The sequence below is a fragment of the Sphaerodactylus townsendi genome, linkage group LG01 (genome assembly GCF_021028975.2).
Source record: "Sphaerodactylus townsendi isolate TG3544 linkage group LG01, MPM_Stown_v2.3, whole genome shotgun sequence".
In the NCBI taxonomy this organism is placed as follows: Eukaryota; Metazoa; Chordata; class Lepidosauria; order Squamata; family Sphaerodactylidae; genus Sphaerodactylus; species Sphaerodactylus townsendi.
The window spans coordinates 82,185,068-82,211,798 of NC_059425.1; the positions used below are offsets into that span (position 1 = coordinate 82,185,068).

The window sequence follows — 26,731 nt, forward strand, 5'->3', positions numbered from 1 at the left end:
GTCTGCACTGTGGTCATCTCCAGTACCTAGTGGCTTGGACTAATCTACCCCCTGGTTTCAACGAATGGGTCACTCACACGTACGCGCCCCGTGTTTAATGAAGGCTTTGCACAAAGCACACCCCGATCGCCCAGGAGGGAGGGGGCCTTAAGGGGAGCAGAATGTCAGGCCTGCACCATACTTGGCATGGCAGTTCGCATGTACACAGCCTCGATGCAGATGACCCAGCTATTACCATCGCCCAAGGCCATGGCTCCTCTTTCCTTCGCTCGCAAGTAACTAGCAATAGTGCTTAAATGGTTTCTCCTTATCGGCCTTCTTAAGAGAGTAACCTGTCTGTCCCAAAAACAATGTTTTTTTTCTCACTGTCCCTTTACATGCTGATATTATGGGAATGCGAAGGTGGGGGATACTGGACTGAGTCAAACTGTAACCTTCAGGTATATACCAGGGGACAGAGAGCCAAACCCCAGTTTCGGCTATCTGGCTGTTGGGCGGACACAGTTCTAATAAAGTTCTTGAACCACTCTCGAGACTTGTTATTGACTAGGGTAACAGACCCTTACACAGTGATAGTGAGTGATGCTGAATTTGTGCAGAAAGAGCACATTAACTACACACACCCATCTCCATTCATGAGCATATATGTTATTGTTATAACACATAATAGCATTCAGGAGTAAAGTTGGGCTGGTTTACAAATGTTTGATTATAGCGACCTCAAGTGACGACTTGCACAGGAGTATGGGACTCCCTATTTTAGGACATGTTATTTGTGATTTCATCCCAGGCTAGCCTGATCTCAGAAGTAGGGACAGATTTGGTCAATATTTGAACTAAGGAATGTATGAGTTGTTATGTAGAGGAAGGCAATAGCAAACCACCTCTGTTGGTGTCTTGCCTGCAAAACTTTTTGGTGGAACCATTTTAGACCATCCTCAGGTAATGAGCCTGACTGAATGCTCTTTCTTACTGTACAGCTATCCTAGGCCTATACATCTGTTTTACATAGTTTCTACCTCTATCCTTTGTTCAGTTGCAGACAACTTTTCTTTCTATCACGACTACCGCTCTGATGACAAACAGAAATAAGAAAACAGTAATTACAAAGAGTACATATAAAAGATTCCCATGGACATAATACCTTTGGTCAGAAAGGAAAGCGTCATCACCATGATTCTGAATTCTTGTCCGATCTAGTCAGATTAATTTTCAAACAAGAACATGTAATGGTTTTATCCATACAGGAATGATTTCAAAAGACGCCTTGTGGAAGCAAACTATTATGCTAGGTGAAAGGTTTGTCTCTGCTACTGCAATACATTTGGAATTAAAAGTTACTTTTGAACATTAAGGGTGAATAAAATCATAAATATAAACGGTTTGGAATAATGAATAAAGGAAATTGGTGTCTGAGAAGACACAAATAATAGATTCAAGCTACATAATTTAAACACACACGCTGGCTACACGCCTCACAAATTTAATAAATAATAATTTCAAAAAATATTTCATCCTAATTTCCGTGACCGTGCTCCCTTTCTTTTAGGGAAGAGTGCTACCATTTTGGACCGTTACAATCCACACATTTTGCCTCTCTCAACCCGAGGGAAACGTGATTTGAAACGGAGACCTCTAATGAAAAGGCGACACTTTCTGGCTTCCCACCTAGGTAAAGGAGATGATCCCCCCCCCCCCCCGACGAACAAGCGTTCAGGTGCGAGTTTTAAAAGCTGAACGGAACACAGAGAAAATCCGACCTGCGCGCAACGCTGCCAGCTCTCCGTTTGTGCCCCAGATGAGAAGACGGTGGAGCGGCGGCAGGGAGGGGGCGACGTCTTGAAGTGCGAGAGGCGAGCGGGGTTTGTTTGTCGATCAGAGCCAATAGAAAGCGCGGACTACGATTATAGCCCCGTGCGGTGACCGAGAGGAGCCAGAGCCGAGCCGCTCCTCCGACGGGTCTTCGCTCCTCGCTCCCCCCCCCCCCTCGCCCCGCCAGACTGGTCGGAGCTCCTTGCACAGGCGGCGCGAGGCTGCTGCAGAGCGCTTATGGGCAGCGGCGGGAACAGCGGCAGGAGCCCTGGCACAGCTCACTCACTCCAGTTGCGGCGCTGGAATAAATAAACCCCGAGATAGGAGGGAGCCGCCTCGGCTGTTTGCAGGTAATCCAGCCCATCCTTTGGGGCTGATCTCATCACTTTAGAAATAGGTATTTATACGGGAATAGGGCGTGGAGGTGTCTTCTGGTTTCTTTGAGAAGGAGTTTGCCTTATTTCCACCTTTTGAAAAAAAGGGGGGGGGGAGGGAAGGAAAGCAAAATTGTTTCCGGGCTCCCTTCACCTCCTAGGGTGAAAGATTGGCAATGGGAGAAAAAGCTGGTTTTACACATTCGATTGTTTGTGCCCTCCTTCTCGGCTGGACTATCCGAAATAGCTTATAGTTGCCGATAGAGCATATGTCTCCATAATAATAAGTAAATTGGAGTTTTTAATACTGTCCGATGCATATTCTTCAAAGTGGTCAGACAGGATTTAAAGTGTCCTTAGAAACCAGCCCCAAGGTTAACTCCTGCTCCCTGGGACTTCACCCCCTTTCAGGTTGCACTTTGCATATGCAAACAGGCTTACTTGGATGAAATCAGCTGGTAAAGCCCAATTCTGCTTGTGTTTAATTTCATTAATTTCCCAAGTGTATTTAGGATTACAGCTGAAAATATCTGAGCCCTGAGGGGTGTGAAAGACTCCTCTGAAATCCTTCTGTACCCCCAAGCCTTGTTTTTGGGCCATGTGTATACTTTGAATTACATACCAGTGTGCACCTCTCTATAGTCTTATCTTTGTGTTTTCATGAAGTCACATAACACGTATATATCGCCAACTGGTTTTAACTGAAGAGTTCATTGGAAGCATATGCAACTCTATTAAAATGACCACTTTTTTACATCTTATGTTCGCATATGAAAAATAAGGGCTTAGCTAGACAAATCAGAGCTATCAGAAATTAACATCATGCGTAGCTCTCTCTCCCCCAACCCATAGTTTGTGGGGTTGATTTTTTTCTGAATCATCAGCATATGGCACTATTTTTCACAATCTAAGTTCAAAACATAAATCCTTCTTTTATGTATTTTGGACAAGTGTAACTAGAGGTACATTTGATACAGGGAGCATTCTTTGTACATGGAATCAAATATTTACCCATTCATGTAAAGTATTTTAAAATTGATGTTGTGGATCTTCCAAAAACTGCAAAGATTTCTATTTTTAGAGCAGTGTTGTGAAAGTGGTTATGTAATTTTCTGTAGGGGATTTTTTAGGACAAAATTTGTAAACTAAAAGCCATAGTTTTCTTTATTTCAGAGAGGACAACATTCTTAGGAAAAGGTAGGGGAGAACTAAAATGTTGAAAAGCACTCACTTTAAAAGCCTTTTGAATACTGTAAATTGAACCTGAATTCCATCCAGTTCAAATCACCATAGAAAATGGTTTTTGATGTAAATCAACAGGAATCCAAACACTGCCTCCTGAATAAAACAGCAACAGGTGCATGATCCACTTGCAGTGCCTTAATTAGCACTTTGCATATCAGGCCACATAAGTGCTACTACTGCATGCTAATTCACTATGAAATCTAACATCAGTTCAGGTTCTCTGACTTCCCACCACCACAAGTACAATGCAGCTACTGTGTTTCCTGGCTGGATTTATTTTTTTTTTAACTACTGGGTAAGGGTGAGAAACAAATATTGTTTAAATCTTTGGTATGCAAGGCAAGCAAGCTTTATTTTGTGTAATGTTCATACTTATTTTTCAGTGTGTCCTCTTCTGTCCAGTGCAAAGCTAAAAGTTAAAAAAAATCACATATCACTGAAAAAAATGATTGGTTCTAGCATCTTTTCCTAATTTACAGACCCAATGAACCTTGATTACTTGAAATACAAATAACTTGCCTGATCTGTGCAATGTTTGGGGAGAAGTAATTCCTGTGCAAGAACTACTCCAAAGTGAAGTTGCAAGTCCAGATGGATTTAGGGGAAACTGGTTCAAAAATTAACAAGATTAGAATTGCATGAACACAAGTTCATGAATCCTACTGATGTGTTACTTATGCACCTTTGAAAATATATGCGGTTGACTTCAGTGAAAAGGATTTTTTTTAAAAAAGCCCCAATCAACTGAATGTTAGTAGCAATTAAGTATTGTTAAAATAGATAGAAAGCCTAATTAAGATTAATTTTAAACAGTTAGATGTCCCAAAATTTGTGGAAGAGCGTGAGCCAAATTTGACCAAGAAGATGGCAGCTTTAACTGAAAATTAAATGGGTGAGATAAAATGGGTTTTGATGTTAATATCAAACTGGTATGCTTCCTCCATAATTTTTGTGCTCATGGGTAACATTTTGAAAGGAGTCCCGTGTGTCCCTCCATATGGAAAGAATGATTGAGATTGTACCTTTCTGCATCCTTTTGAGTACTGTATTTGTCATTAGGACCTGACAGAATCCTGTTCCAAGGGGTGATTGTTTTTCAATAACTATGTATTCATTATCTCCGTTATATTGAAAACAACCCTCAGTCTCTTTTTCTTCATAGAGGAGATAGTTTTTTCTGTTGAGTTTACATTGTTCCAAATTAAGATAACAGAATTTGATGAACGCTTAAGAAGACAATGAAATCTTACTTGAGTAGCTTGAGTACCTCCAGTTTTAATGAAAATCTGATGAACCTTTCAGGAGGAGTTACTTCAAGGAAACCTTACCAGTTCTGTATATTTGAATAAATGTTCCTAGTATGCTAAAAAAAAAAAGGGATTGGTAAAGTGGATTCTATCCTGATTGTTGAAATAGAGAGTTACTTCTTCACAGTCGCATGACATCTTGAATTATTATCATGAAAAAATGGAAGGGCAAATAAGCAATTATAATTTGTAAATATGAATTGTCAATTATATTAATAGTCTAACTTGATATATGGCTTGGCTTGCTCAGGAGTGGTCCACGTTTTGGAATACTGTATACAGAATGAAGTCTAAGGGCAAGTTTTGTAGCACCCCCCATCATCCCAACTTTCTCTCAGAGGCTAAAAAGAAGCCAACACAAATAGTCTTGTAGTCATGAAATCTCTCCACACCTTCATCAGAGGGTATAAATCATACGGGTGGGCCAAGTTCAGATGTGGGCACCTTCATCTTGCCTTCTGTCCCTTGGTGAAAGAGGAAGGAGCACAAATTCCAGGCACTTTCATGGGTCTCATCCTGCAGATGGTTATAGTATTAGAGTGCTTTATGGCCCAGCCCTCAGCTACCAGGGCTTGTCTTGTCATGTTTTATAAAAACCTACGCAGTCACTATTCTGTTGGCTCTGACACTTGAAATCTGTGATCATTGGACAGATGTATATTGGGTAGTTAGCTCCTGCTGTACCAGATGGAAAGTACTGAAAAGGAAAATAAACTAGAAATGTTAGCTGCAGATCTGATAAATAGTGGTTGACAGTCACTAAAGATGTGAGGATCCAAAGAAAGAATCCAGAAATTTCTCCCCTATTCTGTTCTGTGGTTTACAAAAAAAAAAATACACATCAGCAATAAAAATAGTTAAATACTCTAGGGAGATTCTCAGTGGCTCCTCTTTGCTTTAGCTAGCAGATCTGGAGGAAACTCAAGACAAATCCTGTGAATTTGTCTGCCTCATTCTGGGGAGTTCTGTCATTCAGGATGCTGGCCTGCATTTTGCCTGTCATTTGGCTCAACACAGATCTGCATGCTGTGAAAGTGAATGTTGCTTATATCTGCAGTTCTGTTCCCTGGAGTCTGCTGACCCACTGAGTGAATGTTGAGCCTGGACATTGGAGAACCCAGTGCAAATCTCAGCTTAGGGATTGTGGGTTTATGCAGAGGAGTCGGTGTTAGTTTCTCCTTTGTAAAATCAGAATGGTAGCAGTCTCTATCTCATACCTAATGAAACTGAAAAGAAATGTATTTCTTCTGGGAGTAGGTTGTCTTGATATGTTTTCTGCAGACCTGCATGAATGCTTGTATGACTAATTGTATGACCTTGTATCTTCGAGACCGCATCACCCCATATGTCCCGGCACGGCCTCTCCGTTCAGTGGAGGCCAACTTATTGGTGGTCCCTGGCCCCTTGATGATACGGCTGGCCTCCACGCTGGCCAGGGCCTTTATGACTCTGGCCCCGGCCTGGTGGAACGCTCTCCCACCAGCTGTCCGGGCCCTGCGGGATCTTACTGAATTCCGCAGGGCCTGCAAGACGGAGTTGTTCCGCTGGGCCTTTGGAGGAACCAGCCGCTGATGGTGCCCCCTGCCATCTTGGGATTTGCCGTTTCTCCCTTGTGAGAGAGGATTTAGAGATGGGGTAACTGGACGCCACTTTATTCATCTTAGTTATTATGATCAGTCTTTATTTTTATCGCTGCTTTTAAAGGTTTTAGCTGTTTTCTTTTGTATGGGACTATTTGCTGTACACCGCCCGGAGCCCTTCGGGGATGGAGCGGTATAAAAGTCTAATAAATAAATAAATAATTTATTTATTTTACTTATCGAACCACCTTATCTCCCATCTTGCTTCTTTTAAGATCTTCACAATGGCTTTCAAAAATTAAATAACTGCATGCAGAGACAAACCATATACATAGCATAAAATGCACAATAACAAAGATTTAAAATATGGATTAAAAAAGAACAAGGAGTATTAAAGAGTCATCACCCAAATGCCCAGGAGCACAGACAGGTCTTAATATGACATCTAAATGACCGCTAAGTTGGTACCAGGTGAATGACTTTGGAAACAGGATTCTGAAAGTGTATGCGGAGGGTTCTTCACAAAAGCCTTATTTGTAATTGCCACCTTCCAGTTTTCAAAGGACAAGTTCATATGGAACAGACTGCCCTTTTCAATGCCCCAAGCCACTTAGGGCTTTAAAGACTGTAGGGCAAGCACACTGAACTGAGTCTAGGAGGACAGGGTGAGCCAGTGAGGGATTTTTCAGTACTGGTGAAATGTGCTAGATTTAGCAGTTCTTGGGTTGCCATATTCCAAATCAAAATAAAGTTTCACATCGTCCTCTATGGCAGCCCTGTGTGCAATACATAGTAATAATCACTGTACTTAAAAACCCCCAACAACCCTCTGTTTCAAAAGCCTTCTGATACTTTCCCAGGCATGGAATGATGGTGTCATAATTGAATTCAAACTTATTGACATCTTTTGCTGCATTGCTGATGATGTCTCTCATTTCAGTTTTTACAGGATACCGTGTGAAGTGCAATGAAAATGGCATAGCTACAGACATTACTGAGACACAAAACATGGCCTTTGTGGTCCAGCAGTTGGAATATTGTTGTATGTTCATAGGTTTATTATGGCCTAATCCTGCCTGTGCTCACTTGGAAGTAAGACCCACTGAATTGAATAGTATTTACTCCCAATCAATGTCCATATCTCTGCCCAGTCCTATGGGTGTTACTCAGAAGTAACCCCACTGAGTTCAGGTGTCTTACTTCCAAATAGAATTGTAGCTTTTGACAATGAAATACTTGAAGTTCCAGTCTTCTAATTATTGAACAAGCTAGCTGTAACAAAGTGTAGTTAACAGGGTTTACCATGTCTGTAGCTCCTGTGAATTTAAGATTTTCAGAGAAGATGAAAAAAATCCATAACAGGCATATGTCCTATCATCACTCTGATGGAAAAGCCGCAATTCCTGTGCTCAGTGAAGTTCTTAAAGGAGCAGGAGCCCTCCAATTGTTTGGATCTGGCAGCTAGAAATATGAGGGCAGAGTTTATCCAACAGTATACAAATTAAACCAATACAAAAATGAATGCGTGCAAGCTCAGCAGTCTCAGTCCCTTTAATAGAGGTTGAATGTGTTGTTATTTATCTTGTGATGTTTGGTACCTCCATGCCATGAGAAATTTCAGCTGAACATTTTTACACATTAATCCTCTGTTAAGTGGATAGGATATTTTTCTCCAGGTCTCACTCTTAGAATTCCACAATGGAACGGTGGGGATGAAGTATGTAACATTTTCAGTAATGGAGAGATGAAGCAACTGAATCATTCCAGATTTGCTGCAGGGAGGAATGAATAATTCACTTGTGTCACCTAAAACACTCCCTATCCCATTGTTGCACAATACAGAGAAGCCATACTAAATGTGCTTTTATTAAGTTTCTGAAACAACTTGTGACTAAGTGAGAGGAGTGACATCCTTTCTTCATTAACAGGGCTCATGTGATTTGGGCTCAATAGCTTGTGTGGTCAAGGAGTAGCGTTGCAGAAATGATTAATCTTCCGGCCTTGTGACAGAAGAAAGCTGGGGAGTGTGTTAGTGTCATTTTTGAGAGCAGAGTCTTCATGCTGGAATGGGATCTCTGTCTGTCACTCACTCATAATCATCCACATAAACATGCCTGTTCCCTGTTTCTCTTCTTTGATGGAAGATATTCAATTATGGGGGAAGATATGATCAGGGAATGCTGCAAATGCAACAACTATGCAAATCTGTATTTAAGCAGTGAGAGCAGTGATATCTCTGTATACTACCTTTTGTTACCATCTGGTCTAGACTGTGAACTCAGTATCACTTACCTCAGAGTAGATCCAGTGAAGTCAGTTATCTGTTGGCTAAGGGCTGTATGCAGAAATTTTTATCACAAGTAATCAAAATCCACTTATGAAAACAAGCTTGTTTCTTTGGTTTGTAACGAAGTTGCATTTTAAGCTTTGAAGGTTCATTGGGAAATATTATAGACATGATTTTCAAAGGCAAAAAAACCCTGTTCTAGACATTCCCACCATTTTACAAGCAAAAACTATTTGTAAAAGGGGGATGTTATTATTTGCCAGAATTTTTCCATATGTTTACTGTGATAGGATTAAAAGAACCTGAAAGACAAGCTATGCTCAGTAGGAAACTGATAAATACATATTGTACTTGAGGGGACACTGTCCAGTAGTATTGGGACAATTAATTTATTTAGATGTTCACACTTTATCCCACAAATTGATATAGTCACCCTTTTACAACTGTGTCTGGTCTTGCAATGTCAAAGCAATTTGCAGCATATCATTGTATGTGATCCCCAAAAGCCAGAATGCTGTATCATATGGATTGTGTTGCTTTCCAGAGACATGATTTAACTTCAGGAGCTGAAGACCAGGATCAAGGTTTAAAGTGCCAATGTTATAAACAATGGCTCTTGCTACAGAAGAGAAACTAGGTTCGAAGCCCTTGGAAAAGTTGATCTGGAAGCATCAATGAGAGCAGCGTATTTCAGATTCATATCTGAAATTGGCACACTTGGCTATTTGAACAAATGTTCTGGGAAGTTGTGCTTAATGCTGATTGTTTAGTTATGCAATGGACAGTGTCTACGGGTGAGAGTACTTTTTAAAAACACAAAGTAAAGGTCACACTGCTACTTCTCAAACTAAACATATATTTACGAGGTGGAGAAAAGGTTGCTTTCCAAGCAGAACTGTTGCTAAAGAAACATGTATTCCCTTAGAGAATTGGGGGGGGGGGGGGGCTGTGTCTTAAAAATTCTCCAAGCCTTCTCTCTCGTCTTGATACCTCTTAGAACACTTTTGGGTGTGCTATTGGTGTGTGTAAGCAAAAATTTGAAAGGTGGCTTTGAATGTACTTGTACTGGGGATTTAAATTGAATGAGGGTCGTGAAGAAAGGTTAACACACCATGATATTTTATCGTTCCTGTACTACTCAGTATGTGTGTTTGTGTGTGATTTCTATCAGAATCTGCAGGTTTAACTAACTTTCTTTTTAAAACCTCTATTCTTTGTCCTTATACAGCTTCCCAAGAGATGGGGGAGGCAAAGCTGCAGGAGGATGCTTGCAAATTCTTCACATTTTAGCCAACATTTATACTGTTTGTGGCTTGATATCGCTACACTGCTATACAAATGCTCTTTTAAAGAGCAAAATGTGAGATAAGTTTCTCAGGAAAAATAAAGTGTCTCACAGAGTTCATAAGTTACAGTTTGAAGATTTGCTGTAGTACCACATTCATCTTTGCTCCCATCAGTTTCACTCTTTTCTCCCCATTAACTGAAACCTGAACTCATTTCAGACTCTACTGTAGAGAAGGAATTTAGAACAACATATTTCAACTTCTACAAATTGTCATTTGTGCAAATATTTAAGGGCCTCTCAATTACCTGCCATGTAGCTGGACGAAACAGTATCACTGCAACAATCAAAGTTATAAATTTTATGTTTGTGAAATAAAAAAATGTTTGGGTGGACAACTCAGTTTGGAATGGAATGTCAGTCAGTGGTCATCCTAAAAGCCAATTTACTTTTAATCAATATATTAAGTAACTTCGTGCACATCGGTCATATATTTCTATTTTTGCTGTTTAAAGCTGACTTACATTACATTACACACACACACACACACACACCCCCGACGCAGGCACACCAGTGTACCTTTAAGCTTTCTTATCTTAAAATATCTGGCTATGGATCTCATTTCAAGCCAACTGTGAGTAGCTGTGGAATAAGGTAATGTAAGCTCTTGTAATACACAGTAACTTATGTAATGGATGGGAGGCATACAGAAGTACACTTTGACTATTGTAGGAATGCTCTGTGTGAGACAACTAGTTGAAAAGAAAAATGTGTGGCTTGGGAGGTGAATACAATCATTTGAAGTGCTTGACTGAAAGAGAAATTATTAAGCAACTAATCATATCAACCAAGAAAAAGAACACCAGGTGTTTCAGAGAGGGTCTTTTTCAAGGATGAATGAGGATTGTAATTGTAATATGAATGCAAGAAAGAGGAACATGCGATTCACATTTTTTTGAGATCTAATGGGAAGAAATGCTGCCTGGCGTTGGAAATTGTATGAGTTTTCTTCAATTTAAACAACTGTAAGATCCAGTTGATCAACTGGAATTGAAATAAATGAAAGAAGAGTCAAGAGAGGGGATTGTAATGAATGTAGACAGAGACAGAAGTCCGGTTCACAAATGCTGTATAGGAGGTGTCTGACTCTATGGCTGTGATTTTTTTTTTTTTAAAGAAAGGTGGCAGGGAGGGAAGACGGCTTTCCTTTCTTAAGTTTCTTCCCACTCCCAGCTCCCTCTTTCCTATGCTTTGTCTCGGACCCCCTTGCCAAGCACTTTAAATACTGGGAAAGCAATCAACCATTCTGTTTTATTTTTATGTTCCATTTTATAGAGAGAGTATGGATGATAAGCAAGAGTTGGTAGGTCCTGATTCAAGTCATAGCTCAGCCATGAACTCACTAGGTGGCTTTAATCAAGCTGCCATTTCTCTGCCAACACCCCCAGCAGCAATCTGGAGAGAACAGACATGTTCTATTCTACAGGTTTACTTTAAGAGCTGCTAAGGCCCTGTTTACATGTTAAGTCTGTGGTGTAAGTTGTCATAATATTCCCCCTCACACTTACCAGTAAAAATACCTCCAATATGTAATTCCTGCATGGAGAATGTTTTATACATTTTGTCTGTTGTATGAGAGTTGAAAAGAAAGAAGTCTGTTTTCATTGAAATGCAACATGTAAATTTTGCCTGAGTATGTAGTTCGAGGCTTAAAGATGCTGCTTTTCGCTTTACCAACCTCAGCGGGTTGCCTAGAATGTTCCTGGAATTACTGTTGATCTTTAGACTGCAGAGATCAGTTCCTTTGGAGGAAATGGCCGCTTTGGAGGGTGGACTCATTGATATACTGGGAGAAACAGCTCCCTCTTTCCTATGCTTTGTCTTGGACCCCCTTGCCAAGCACTTTAAATACTGGGAAAGCAATCAACCATTCTGTTTTATTTTTATGTTCCATTTTATAGAGAGAGTATGGATGATAAGCAAGAGTTGGTAGGTCCTGATTCAAGTCATAGCTCAGCCATGAACTCACTAGGTGGCTTTAATCAAGCTGCCATTTCTCTGCCAACACCCCCAGCAGCAATCTGGAGAGGACAGACATGTTCTATTCTACAGGTTCTACAGACATGTTCTATTCTACAGGTTCTATTCTACTGGGAAAGCAATCAACCATTCTGTTTTATTTTTATGTTCCATTTTATAGAGAGAGTATGGATGATAAGCAAGAGCTGCTAAGGCCCTGTTTACATGTTAAGTCTGTGGTGTAAGTTGTCATAATATTCCCCCTCACACTTACCAGTAAAAATACCTCCAATATGTAATTCCTGCATGGAGAATGTTTTATACATTTTGTCTGTTGTATGAGAGTTGAAAAGAAAGAAGTCTGTTTTCATTGAAATGCAACATGTAAATTTTGCCTGAGTATGTAGTTCGAGGCTTAAAGATGCTGCTTTTCGCTTTACCAACCTCAGCGGGTTGCCTAGAATGTTCCTGGAATTACTGTTGATCTTTAGACTGCAGAGATCAGTTCCTTTGGAGGAAATGGCCGCTTTGGAGGGTGGACTCATTGATATACTGGGAGAAACAGAAGTTTAAAGTGACTCCAGAGGGTCGGAGCTCTAAGATGTCTGTTTCTTGTATGATCTACCACAGAGACTAAGAGAAATTAATCATAATCTACAAAGACCCTTAAGGTTGTTTGAGGATTGAGGCCGTTTCTGCACGGCCAGATTAGCAGGGCTGCATCGGCACGATTCATACTGATGCCAGACCTGCGAACGGCCCCATGCGAACGGCCCCATGGGCTGCGGAGCTGGCGGAGCAGGCTCCGCACAGCCGCGCAGCCCCACAAACGGCTTCCTACCTTGTCCAGGTTTCTGCCGCTCTGAGAAGTCCAGGGGACACGCCTCCATGGCCAGAGCGCCGGCTGCAGCTCCGGAGGCCAGGAAGCGTGTCCCCTGGCCTCCTCAGAGCGACAGAAGCCCGGACACAGTAAGAAGCTGGGGCCGGCGCAGGGAATACACCAGCTTCCACCCGCTGCCGTTCAATCGGCAACGGGTGGAAGCTGGCGTATTCTGAAAACCTCGCTCCCCAAGCGAGGTTTGAATACATCGTTTGGGGAGGGAAGGAGCGGTGCTGGATCATTTTTGCAGCACCACCTGTGCGAAGCGTCCCCCCAAACGATGTTTTACCGGGCCAGAATCAGTGATTCCAGCCCATGCAGAAAGGGCCTGAGAGTGAAATGGGATTGCTGTTGTGTTGTGTCTTGCTATGGATCTTCAGAGTAGGTATTTCTCCTTGTGAAACACCACAAGAGGATATTGGGAGGGTTTTTTCTTGGTGAGGGGTGATGACTGGAATGTAACTGAATAGTAGGCAGTTCTTCTTCTTGGACTGTATTCCCCATGAGGGGATTAGCACTGACATGTTCTTTGCCAAGTAGCTGTATTTTGGGCATTTTCAGGGTTAAGGTTGACAGCACGCATGTCTTCAGCAATGCTGTCCATCCACCATTTCTTTGGTCTTCCACGTGGCCACCAGGGTCAAAATAGCCAGTTATAGATTTATGATCAAAGAATTCAGACAACATACTGACTATATGCAAGTGGATATAGGTGGATATAATTGAAGGTGGAAGAAAAAGGCAGGGAAAAGTGATATGAGCTGGGAAATTTAGATTTGAATTTTAGTGGAAGGAAGTGACCTCATAGGAATGTGGGAGCTAGATAGGACACCATAACTGGACCAGATCATTCATAGGATAGATGACAAAGATTCATAGGTTAAATGACATTCATAGGTTAGATGACAAAGTTTACATTGCTGATGCAATTCATTAAGGATAGACAAAAGCCATTTGTTGGGAAGAAACTTACTAACATATTATGCTCGGAAGCAAAACAGATTAGGATTTTATAGAAGTTAACTCTCTTTCCCGGTCTTTCATAGTTGTGGCTTGGTATTGACTTTGCCTTGATTGCAACTTGTGCATGCTTTCAAGGTTAGTCTTTGAAGGACAGATGTTACACAAAATGTTCACACTTCACTTTGAGCTGCTTAACAATGAGGGTGGTTCTTCTGTCTGAATTACCAGCAATGCGACGTAGCAGAAATACCTGTCTGCAGGCAGTACATTATTTTAAAAAATAGTTTTCTATAAAGAATTACAAAAACGAAAGACTAATTTGAGACAGGAAAAAGAAGAGATAGATATATGGAGAAGAAAAAATGGATTTGGAGCAGGGTTTTGCAAATTAAAGATATAAGTTTTGGATGAATAATACTACAAAAGTGCAACCAGTCTTTTCCTGGCCCTTATTCTAACAATGAATTCTAATGCAGGTTCTATCGGTAAGAGTATATTTTAATTCCCTTTCCTTTTAGAACTTCAGTGAAGTACCTCGAGTCGTAAGTAATAACGAACGCTTTGCTTCCTCGTCTAGGTCACCTTTCCCTATCAGCTTATTCAGTTTATTTAAAAATATGTCTGTTAGGAGAACCCAGACCTCAAATATGTTTACCTAGCTTGCTAAAACCTCTCTGCACAGATAACTTAATCAAAGAAATAGGAATATTTTAATTAGGCATATATAGGACATTCTTGATGCATACCTTTTAGTTTACTCTCTTAGAACATGATCAAGATTCTCTTGCACCTAACTAAAGAGGCAACACACATGCAAAAAAGAATGAGGGAGCTTTCTGTTCTACACTTCTATGTGGCCAGTCTTTACAGTGTTTGGTAGCTCATCTTAGCTGGATGCGTGAGCACAATGAACACTGCCCTTTTCAGGACTTTCTGTAGATGCTAATTGGGATGAATTGCCTTGTAGTTTCCCCATCATACAGAGACTTCCTCAGTTGTTGTTTGTTAAGGTAGATATAGACACCAATTGCTTGCAAAATGCCCAGTCCCCCAGTTTAAAATTCACTGACTGTTTAGAGAAACCATTAAAAACTGAATGGTAACACTCCATTACATTTGCAGCACTGGTTTATATAAACAGAAGACTAAAATGCCTTTTTGCCTGATTATGTTGGAATTCTTCTCCTACAGCTACATAATCATGTTTGTTCAAAATTATTATATAGGGAAGTGTGTTTGGTCTGTGTATATCCTACATTGGCATTAGCCTTCATCCTACATCCTCCCATTTTTCTTTCAGAAAGCAGAAGGAACCCCCTGCTCCTTAACTGCCTGTCTTACCTAATTTAATGTAAAGGTTGGTCCCCTCCTCTCGCTTCTCCCATCTGCTGTACTCCCTTGTACCTTTGCCTAATATTGCTTTACCCTTCTCCTTGTTACACCCTTGATACTTTGAAATATTAAATCAAATAAAGAATAGAAAGCTCAAAAAGCTTCTCTGCCTTTGAGTACAGCTGTTAGAGGGCAGGAGTGGGAGATAAAACAAGAACATTATTTTGACCCTGGATAGAGCAACAGCAACAATAAAGTAGAAGAAAGCCAATGCATTCTTGTTTGACTCTTACCAGTCACACCATGCTACCAAATTTAGTACTCCACTGAAGAATTGGTTTTTATTTTCCACTTTTTTCTACCTTTAAGGAGTCTTAAAGTGGCTTATAGTCAGCTTCCTTCCCTTCCCTACAACAGATACCTTATGAAGTAGGTGGGACTAAGAGAGTTGCAAGAGAACTATGATTAGTCTGTGATCTCCCATCACGCTCCATGTGGAGAGTGGGGAAACAATTGTGGTTCAGAGTTTGCTGCTCAGGTGGAACAGTGGGGAACAATAGTCTTTCTAATCAGTCAGTGCTGCGCAGAACGTCACAGATGTTCCACTGAGTGGAACTGAGCTGCCTGGTAGAGTTTCCTCATGTGGCTTACAAGAAATGTTGGTGGGGAATAAAACCCGATTCTCCAGATTTGAATCTGCTGCTCTTAACCACTGTGCTACACTGGCTCTCAAACCTGATTCAAAAGTCTTGTGTTTCTGGTAAAACCTTGGAGATAATATAAACCTAGGATGGTACAGTGTATGGGGTGGGGGATGGAACGGGACTATTTTTTGGTGCATGTGTAAAAAGTATTTCTGAAAGTGAAATCAAGCATATCAGGGAAAGAGGCTGAAACATGCTAGTTTTCTTTCAAGAAGGGCTGGGCCACAAGGCACCACTAAAATAAATTTGGTTCATTAACATGCAGTCTGAAATGACATGGTCTATTTTACAACCTCAAAACTCTGCCTCATATTGGTGCATATGGCCTGTGTTTTATCATTCACTTTTCCCAGAGAGGTTGTAAGCGGGCAAAACTGCAAAGATCAATTTCAGGGTACTCTGAACCATCCCAGGAGTCTCTGCTCCCAAATTAGTGAGGTGAACATAATTGCAAAGAACCAGTGGGTAGTCATAGCTTTAAGGACTACTCATAAGAGAATCATTTGTGGATTACAGAGAATGGAAGAAACTTCTCAGAAACAAAAGTTCTGCATGCCTTGCATCCTGGAGTTCAAAAACCAGTACCTCTGATGGCTGTAGTAGCTTCAGTCCCAGTCTCTGTGCTGTTCTTCTAATCAGAAGAAGGACCACCTCTGCCAAGTTGTTCAGCTCAAGGCTTCATGTCACAGATTCTGTTACTTCACGTCAAAATTGCTTATATTTTAAATGTATGTCTTTATTGATAAATTGGGTAACTAGAAACAAAAGTTCCACATTTTCACCCCCCATCCTTATGTGCCTTTGTGATATATTTTCAAAACTGTACTTTCTTAACACATTAACATTTTGGTATTTATATCCTCTGAAATACTTATACTAGGGTACAGTGTTTGGCCATTCAGAAATCATGAGCCTACCAAGAAATTGTCTGTTGAGGAATATATACCTTAAATTTTTTGTAATAATTTCAGACCTAGATTTCAGATAGGACACTATTTTCATTTTTCAAAAGTGTTGTTAGTGATTCAGGATTCTTTTTCTGAAAATTCCAAAAATTCGGAGCCACTATTTCAGTCATTCTCTCCCCTCACCCCACCCGTGGCAACAGGAGAAAGAAATGAGGGAGGGGAAGAGGGGAAGCCAGCCCCAGAACTGTGCTGACATTAACCCCATCAGAAGTTTCTCCCAGCAGAGCCCATCCCACAGCTGGAAAATGGTAGGTAGGCTAGTGGGCTTTTGGACTCCTGTGAGACTTGGATGTTGCAGTGGCCATTTCCTCCCTTGCCACTTTTTAAAATTGGCTATTACATAGCCTTGCAATGATATAACAGGATAGCAATTGATGTTCCAGGTTCTCTGAATTCTCAGTTTTCATTTTTCTTTAATGTAAGTCTCTATCACCTATCTCATCCCATTGAAGAGTTATAAAGAAAAAGACAATTTTTCAAAACAGAAGACATTAGAAACTTACTTTTAAAAAATGAAAGCTGGGAACTCAGGGAACCTGTTACTCATTACGGTACTGTTGTTATCTATATAACACTTTTCAATTGCCAATTGATCCTCAGAGGCAACAGCCAAGCTATGGCCCTTTCCGCACGGGCGGTTTATGGCGCCCTGGGGACGGCAAAAACGCCGTCCCCAGGGAGCCATTCGCACAGGGGGCGCAGCTGCTGTGCAGTCACGCCGCCCTTGCGCCGCCCGACCAGCGCGAAGCTGGCATTTCCAAAACTCGCTTGGCAAGCGAGGTTTACAGGAAACACCAGCTTCCAGGTGCCTCCCCCCCAACCGGGCGACTCACCAGTCCTGCGGCCCTCCGGCGCATTGCTGGCGAGTAGGGGACACTTCCCCTTTGGCCCCTGCGTAACCCTGGAGCCGTCACAAGCAGGGCAGGGGCGTGTCCCCTGGCCTCGTGATGCGCACGGAGGGCCGCCACGAGACTGGTGAGTCGCTCTGGACGACTGGCGCCAGCTCTCGTGCCGCTGCTCGTCTTGTCACAACGATTCTGGGAATCCGGGGTCCATGCGTATTCCAAAACGGGAACTCCCAGAGGGGTCAGGTCGGCGTGGATTACGCCAACCTGACCCCTTCCGCCTCCGTGCGGAAACGGCCGTACATGTCAGCCTGCCTGCCATTTTCTGGCTGTGAAGCAGGCTCTTCTGTCTCTGATGCTGGCTGCAAGGAGAACCTTCCAGCAAAGTCAAAGCTGGCATAGTCAGTCTGGGACAAATTTGGTTATTTATTTTAAAATAAATGTCATGGGTGAAGGCCAGGTGTACCTGAACCTCAGCTGATAGCCCTTACCTCTTTGATGAGTAATAACTGTTTGCCAGGCTGGCTTCTTCTCTTTTCTTCCCCACTTCTACACCTGAGATAAATTTTTGTTACTTCCACAATTTCAGAAGTGCTTTGTAGCATTTTGGGTTTCTCTGTACCAAGCTGAAGTAAACTGAAACAGCTAATTCCAGGTAAAATTTCAGCTCAGATATATCCAAATGCACACCCCCAGTGTCATAGAATAATTATATATCCCTAATTTTTATGGATCATCTATATTTCAGACACATTATTATTTTGTTCTTATAATTGGTTTATTTGATATTGGGTTTCATCTTTTATGGCTCTTCCATAGAAACATCTCTAAAAAGAAAACAGCTTGTATGTTTTGTTGAAGAGATCTATTACAAATGAAATGAGATCATTTTTGCCATGTCCTCACAAACAGTCTGAGGCATAAGGCAGAGAGCCTTTTGGTGGAAATGGAAAAACAGGACCACTCCACTATCACTATCACAGAGTTGTGTGTATATGTTTTTTGGAAGGTTTTGGTGCCAGTTGACCCTGGAGCTCTGGACTTCCTGCATTTTGTTTCGCAGTCCCGTAGATTGATATTTGTTTTTGCAGTCCTTCCAAGATTCATGATAAGGTCTATGCAAGCCAGTTTATATGAGGCCATTAAATAGTCACCACTCACTAGCCAAGAGCTAATGCAGTACCATTAAATCCATTAACGGGACTATATCATCAAAGTACTTACACTGAAATAAATAGGTGTATGACAAGGTATTATGAGATTGTCTTCAATCCAGTCCTTCATATCATATCACTACACTGTGTTCTACCCAACCTGTAGTCTTGCCCACGAGGCCCCAAGGAAGAGACGAGACGTGGAGATTTCATCTGGTGGAGAGCGCCAGCGGCAGGAAGCGCGGGATCCCGTGATCCTCGCAACTCTGCCGTGTGCTAGGCTCTGCCTCCTTTTATTAGGGTTTACAAGAGGGGGGCAATGTGGGCGGACCGGGAGGCAGAAGAGCGGGAGACCGGGAGACCATCATGTGATGCATGATCTCATAGGGCTGCTACGTGCAGGAGGAAGCATCAGCGTCTGGATCTAATCCACACCTGGGGGCAGGAGCCCCTTTGTCCCTTTGTCTGGGACATCTGGTGACCGTGAGTCAGGCATCTCATGACCTGTGACTCATGGGGGAACGGGGGTTGGGGGGAAGCGGGGAGTGCGCCCCAGAAGGTCCATTAAGCCGGCACTGCCCGGCATGCCAGGCTGACTTCTATGAGGTCTCTGCTGGGTTCGCGGGCTCACCCCTACACCAACCTACTTTGATTTCCTGAAAACAGTGCTTTGAACTCACATTTCCAAGGTTCTTCCTGATCACTTTCTGCACCCCTTCATGTCAGTGGCTGCTACTTTTGGAAGATACCACGTACTAACAAAAGCCTCAGTGAAGACAGTGTCACTGGCACTGATGATGTGCTGAAGTTTTGTGATACATTTTAGTTTAATTTACTGTTAACCCTTTCTCTGCCTAGATCTAGATTGGTGTGCCTCCCCTTTGTGGAGCTTGCCAAATGGTTTTTAAAAATTGGCAGGGCTTCTAATTGGCCACTGGAGCTGTTTTGGCTGTGCAGAGTTTTAAAAAAATGTTGCTTTGGCCACAGCTGTCACCACAGCACAACGGTATTCACTATGTAACTGAAGGGAAGCTGTGGCATCAGTTTTGTGACTGCATCCACCATTCTCTGTCTGAATTCCAAAGGTGGCTTCAGGCTCAAAGATGTTTGGGATCCTGATCTAGATATTGTAAAGCGCCCCATCATGTATCAATTCTTTTACTTGGCCGGAAGTCCAGTTTTTTAGCCAGTCCTTATTGGCTTCCTTTTTGCAATACTGTAGGGGCCTTTTATACCTAAATTTTTATCACTGTTCCAATCTTTGTATTTTTATCCAATGTATCGCAATTTAGGTGTAATGGGATTTTAAACGTAAGTCACAGAAATTTTTTTATATAAATTATTTAATTCCTGCGAACATCCCCTCAGTCAGCAATATTGACTATATATTTTGTACTATGTGCTATCTTTGATTTGTGATTCATTATTGCTGAATTGTGTATTTCTGTTATTGCTGTTCTGGTCGATGACCGTAAATAAATGATTTGTTTTGCCTTATCAATTCTTTTAGAGGAAGGGATGGGAGAAGAAGCATAGTGCCTCTTCCTGTCATGGGACCATCAGTCACATGGATGTTCAGTCAAACTGTTCAAGTCCTTCTCATTCATGTAGATAATGGATTGGATCCAGCTTTTTCTCCTCTTTATCCTATGTGGCTTTGTATGTGCGAGGTCTCCAGCTCAATCTTTTGTTGTCAGAGGGGACCCCCCATTCCTTTTTTTACCAGCAGAAAGTCAGTCAGATCCAATTTAGTAGCAATGAAATAGGCAAGGTTTCTTTATATATTTTGCAGTGTGAGAAGTTACAGTACAGGGTGGGGGGCAGGAGTCAAGAGTCAAGGCAGATTAGGCTACACAATGCATTTTTTTGGTAATTGTAATGGTGGCAAAGGTGAGAATCTTTGTGGGCTGCATATATTGAGCCTAATATATGCCACTGCCTAATTGGGAAACCTCCTGGAAACTGTTGTCAGTTCCATGTTGGTAAAAAGGTTGGATATGAATGTTGCAATTGCACTTTCCATTAAGATAGTTTCAGGGGATATCTGTGTTGGTTCACAATGGAACAGCTATATTTGATCCCAGTAGTACCTTAGAGACCAACAAGATTTGCGGGATGTGAGCTCTCGAGAGTCAAAGCTTCCTTTATTTGACTTTGATGAAGAGAGCTTTGACACTCAAAAGTTTATGCCCAAAAATCTGTTAGTCTGTTGGTCTGTTATAAAACTCAGCTCTCACAGTTAACCCTGTTTTATCTATTCTGACTTCTGGTAGTCCTCCAAAATTTTGGACAGAATTTTGTCCCTGTCCTAATATTTGAAATCCTTTAGCTGGCCTGGATGCCAAGGATTGACCTTTCTGTGTGTAAGTGCAGAACTGTGCCCTTCCCATGACTGCTTCTGAAGAGAAAGTGCCACCTGTGAAATGCTGAAACTCAGAATCGCTATTGAGAAACAAGGGAGGGACCAATTTGATTGACATGTGTCCTTTTCATATAGAAACTGAGGAAAGAATATGTTCAGTTAGAAAACTGAGAAGCTAGAAAGCTTGGGCAGTTATGAGGGTGAGGGCAGTGGTGGGATTCAAATGATTTAGCAACCGGTTCCAGTGGTGGGATTCAAATAATTTAACAACTGGTTGTTTTCAAGCACCATTTTAACAACCGGTTCTGCTGGTGGTGCGAACCTGCTGAATCCCACCACTGGGTAAGGGCCAGGGTAGCAGTAGGGAAGACAGGGTGAAAAAAAAATCTCACAATGTTCAATATTCTCATGATTGGTATTGCTTCAAAGTATATAACCAAATGTTGTGCAAATGACGTATGGAATTTACAGCAGTGTCTCTGAATATTTTTGAATATCATATTAAATCAGACCAATCTGGTGCCAACTTTTATAATCCTAATCATCATAAACATCTAAACCTAAAAATTAAATATTATGTAACTGGTTAACAGTATACAGACAGTTTCTGTTAACCCACGAAATGAAATTTGACAACATTCCTACAGCCACCATGAAAGCTTGACTCAGCTGACATTCCTTCTTTGTCAGGACATCAAGTCTGTAAGTGACATGGAGATAACACTCTAAGTGTAACACTCTCATCAGATTATTAGCTTAAAATTATTACCCATGTTTGATCAAATAGGTTTCCAGTGACTTGTCACACCAACTTTCAATTTAACCAGCAACTTTTTCTAATAGATTAATTGAATTACTGACCTGTTGTACAGTTACTGAATTCTTCGTTTGTACAGGGTTTGCATTGCACCAAATAAAGATTAGGGTCAGCTCTGAGTTGCTTAAATAATTTGCCTGGTACGGCAGTGTAATTGGGAGCAGGGAGGGGAGATGGAATCTCATTGCAAAACAAAGGCAAAGTGGTGTCAACCTGTCAGTTGATGGGTGGCGGGCATTGCAAAGAGGAATGGTTTTGCTTTGTACTCGGTAGGTACCTAGTGCTCCCTCCTCCCTTCCTTCTGCAGATGGCCTTGACCACCCCAGAAGACCTGATCTTATCATGTGGGAAGTGTGAGCTGTTCCCAAGCTTGTAGTGCTTTGTAGTGGGAATCGTAGGAGCTGTTGGGCTGATGGGGGCGGAGAGCTTTGGGGAACATAGGCAGTAGGTTTGAGCGGGAATCTCAGATTTGTCTTTGTTTCATGTTGTCCTTTTTTATCGAAATAAACACTTTAGAACAAATCTACAGTTTCTATTATTTCTGGAACCGAGGTCAGACATTAAGATGAATCTCACATCAATGGCCCATGCTAGGCTTCACGTCCAACATGGATGGAGCTCCAGGCGAGCCACCTGCAGGCAATCTGGACCAGGGGGCAGAGCAATCCTCAGGTGAAGAGGGGTCCCAGGGCGAGACATTGCGGGCGGTGGTGTGCCACCAGATGTGGTGGATGAGGAGTTGGATACTCTCCCGACCTGCACTGGGGTGCTGGGCATGGCGCCCGAGGGGACGCAGGTATGGAATCGCCATACCACCTGGCTCCCTTTTTGCACAATTACAAGGGGGCCAAGCCCAAAGGTAGTGTGAGTCCACCTAGTTCATGCAACCCATGGATCAGGATATCTACCTGGAATGGGTCCTGGCAGTGCAAGAAGAGTGGCTGAGAACCCAGGTCCAAGCAGGGGCATGGGCACCTGAGCGAGGAGTGGATGCTTGGCAAGGGGACCAGGACAAGATGCAGCTGGAACTATACTTTTTATGGCGCAACATGGAACTCTTCTTGGCCTGCACTGAGGGGGGGGATGGAACAATGGGGTAAGGGCCCATCAGCACAGCTCCAACCACCGCTGGACCGAGGGGCACTCCACCCCACACCGCTGGTTGTCGTGCCACCAGGGGTACCGGGAGCACCCCTCCAGCCCAGGAGCACCCCCTCCACCCCTCCAGCCCAGCTGAGACTTTCGGGACATCCTCTACCAGTGCTGGTTCCTGTCCCAGTAGCGGCCCCACAGAGAAGGCACTGACTGAAGGCCTGTTTTGACTGGGCAACCAACGCGTTGCCCTACTTCCTTGAGCAGGTGGAAGCGCACATGGAAAAAAATGGGGAGGAATATGAGGACAAGATCATGCAAGTGCACGAGGTGGGAGTGCTCCTGAAAGGAGAGGCGGCTGGCTGGTATGTGGGGCTGTACAAAGGCCATGCACCTGAGCTACAATTCTTTCCCCACTTCATATTGGCTTTGTGATGGCAGTTCTGAGACCCTTTTCAGGAGGAAAAGATGTGCACCTGACTTCAAAAGATCCAGCAGGGGACCCGATCCATGAGCGAGTACATCTCTGAATTTCGCCAGCTGGCCAGGGTGATCCAAGATTGGCCAGAGCTGGTAAAGATCCACTTCTTCCATGAGCCAGGAAAAAGCCTTCCTTCAAGAAAGGAGAGGGGGCTGAAATTGGAACCATGTGAAGCAAATTCTGTATCTGAGGAAGCTGGAGACTCAGAATCCAGTGAGGAGTTGGCGGGAAACGACAGTGACCTGGCCTGAAACATGCCTGCAACCAGGTCCCTTCCTCAGGGTGAGTGGCACCAACAAACCTTTCCTCATCCCTTGGTGGTATCTGACCAAGCTTGTGGGACTAAATTGCCGACACAAGTGTTGGTGGACTCAGGGTGCACCCAATGCTTAATACAGCCTTCTTAGTGGCCCAACTGGGGCTAAAGCAGATCTCCTTGCACCACCCCCTGCAGTTTGAACAAATGAATGGTAAGGTGTTGGGTAACATCCCCGTTTTGACCCAGTGTGGGGGCCACTGGGGGAAGTGATGCTTCATCATTGTGGTGGTGGCCAAATATTCCATAGTGCTGGGGGTACCTTGGTTACATGACCACAACCCCAACATTACCTTGTTCACCAACACGATACAGTTTATAGACCCCCCCTTGCTGGGATCAGCAACGGTCCCAGTAACTCCCTGCTGAAGGTGGAGGGGCTGAATGAATTAGCTGGCGGTGCGCTGGATGCCTTGGCCATCTCCCTCCCCTATTGGGACTTACAACGGGTTTTTGAGGAAGGGGAATGTGACAGGCTTCTGTCCCACTGTAAAACTGACTGTAAAATCAAACTATTGCCAGGCGCAAAACTCCCCAAGAGTCGCCTCTACCCAATGAGCCTCACTAAGGCGCACATGATTCGGGAGTTCTTAGAGAAAAACTAGAAGCGGAGCTTTATCAAGAGAATGACCAGTGACTTTGCAGCACCGGTGTTGTTTGTGGGAAAAAAAGGATGGCACCTTACGATTGTGCATTGACTACAGAGGGCTAAATACAGTCTCCGCGTGTAATAAGTACCCGCTCCCTCTGATCACTTGTTGAGCTGTTTGGGGCAAGGCAAAATTTTCACAAAATTGGACTGGAGGGAAGCTTATTACCGGGTTTGAATAGGCAAAGGAATAGAATATATGACGGCTTTTAACCCAAGAATGGGTCAGTTTGCATACTGTGTGATGTCTTTTGGACTGTCAGGGGCCCCTGGGCTCTTCTTGAGTTTGATTAACGAGGTGCTCCAAGAATTTCTGTTAAAGGAGTACTGGTTTATTTGGACGATGTGCTTATCTATTCAGTCTGAAGAGGAGCATGTTGCCACTGTTAGAGCAGTGTTGCAACAGCTGCAGGATAATGACTTGTATGTGAAATTGTCCAAATGTGAGTTCCAAAAAGAAAAGCTTGACTTTTTGGGGTTTCACATTTCCAGCCAAGGGTTGGAAATGGATCCTGGTAAGGTGCAGGATGTGCTTCAATGGCAGAAGCCCCACACTCGAAAGCAACTACAATCTTTTCTTGGCTTTGCCAACTTCTATCGTGACTTTATTCCTGACTTTGTGCAAATAGCACTCCCCCTTACCAACCTGTTGTGCACCAAGGATAAGGGGGCTGTGGCTGTGAAGCCAGCAGCCTCTCTCCTTTGGACCCCGGATTGTAAAATGGCTTTCCAAGCTCTCAAACATGCCTTCACTTCAGAGCCCATCCTGCATTATGGCGACCCCTCCAAACCCTTTGATGTGCATGTTGATGCCTCGGACAAAGCAATGGGCACTGCTTTGCTGTAGAGGTGGGGAGGATGAAAAATTGCATCCCTATGGCTACCTTTCCCGCAAATATTTGGGGGCGGAATTGAATTGGACTATAGGGGACAAGGAAACGTGGGTGATTAAGCATGCCTTAACTGACTGGTGCCATTGGTTGGAGGGCACCACCCACTCCTTTGAAGTGTGGGTTGACCATAAAAACCTGGCTGTACTCTGTGCCCCCGGGAAGCTATCAGCTAAGCAGCTCCGGTGGGTGGATTTCTTCTGTTAAAACTTCAAGCTCCACTTTTTCCCTGGGAAGTCCAATTGTTTAGCTGATGCTGTGTCTCAATTTCCGCACCCCTCAGAGGCAGCCCCAGTGGCTTTCTGTACTGTTTTCACCCCATCCCAACTGGGCTTTGGCATGACTACCTGCAGTCAGAGATTGCTGCGCACCACACTCCGCCGCTTTGCCCTCTTCTCTGGAGACCATCTTAAAGGAGGTGGGAGCCCATCCGGTGCCACCAGGAAAGGACAGTGATCAGTTGGGGAAAAAAATGAGTTCTGGTGGAAGGGAGATAAACTCTATGGGCCCCCGCTCACATGCCTCCTTGCATTGCGTGGTGCCCATGATGTTAAATCCGCAGGGCACTTTGGCTTTGTGAAAACATTGCATCTGGCTCGCAGGCAGTTTTGGTGGCAGATCTTGCGGGGAGATGTGGAGGCTTATGTAAAAGGGTGCCCCACATGTGGAACCCACCAAGCGAGTGCAAGGGAAAGTGCCAGATCTCCTCCAACCCCTCCTGAGGCCCCCTGGAAGTTGATTTCCATGGACTCTATCACTGACCTACCATTCAATAAAGGGAAATCCGTGATTTGGATGGTCATTGGTTTGTTTTCAAAACAGGCCCACTTCATTCCGTGCTTCTCACTTCCATTTGTTAGCCAGTTGGCCCAAATGTTTGTGACTCACATCTATAGACTCCTTGGTGCACCTGACAAAATAATATCTGACTGGGCAGTCAGTTCTTATCGCAGTTCTGGCTCCATTTTCTCAAACTATTAGGCACAGAACAAACCCTCTCCTCCACGGATCACACAGCAACCAACAGCCAGAGCAAGTGCACCAACACTACTCTAGAACAATATCTGTGCTGCTACATCAGTTATCACTGGGATAATTGGGTGGAGTTGCTACCTTTTGTGGAATTCGCTTACAACACACAGTGCACAGTACCACTGGTAAAAACCCCTTTGAGGTCATTTCTAGGCAGTTGGCTAAGCCCTTTCTGTTTCTAGAAGATGTGCAACAAGGACCAGTAGAGCTTCAAGACTGGGTGCAGCAGTCCAGAAATCTAAGCAGAGACATAAACAACAAGCCATTAAGAAAATGTGCCCCCTTGATTTCACAGTGGGAGACTGGATGTGTTTGTCCGTAAAAAACTTGAGGGACC

The 26,731-nt window shown here is 43.1% G+C and overlaps 1 protein-coding gene across 2 annotated transcripts in view; it reads left to right on the forward strand.

The window, feature by feature from the left end:
- Positions 1-1,932: 1,932 nt before the first annotated feature.
- The window catches only part of GREM2 (gremlin 2, DAN family BMP antagonist), a 50,382-nt gene continuing 25,583 nt past the window's right edge, over positions 1,933-26,731 (forward strand). For both annotated transcript variants that reach the window (XM_048485553.1, XM_048485542.1), the window contains exon 1: positions 1,933-2,162. The gene's annotated coding sequence lies outside the window, so the exon portion shown is untranslated. The remainder of the gene's footprint in view (positions 2,163-26,731) is intronic.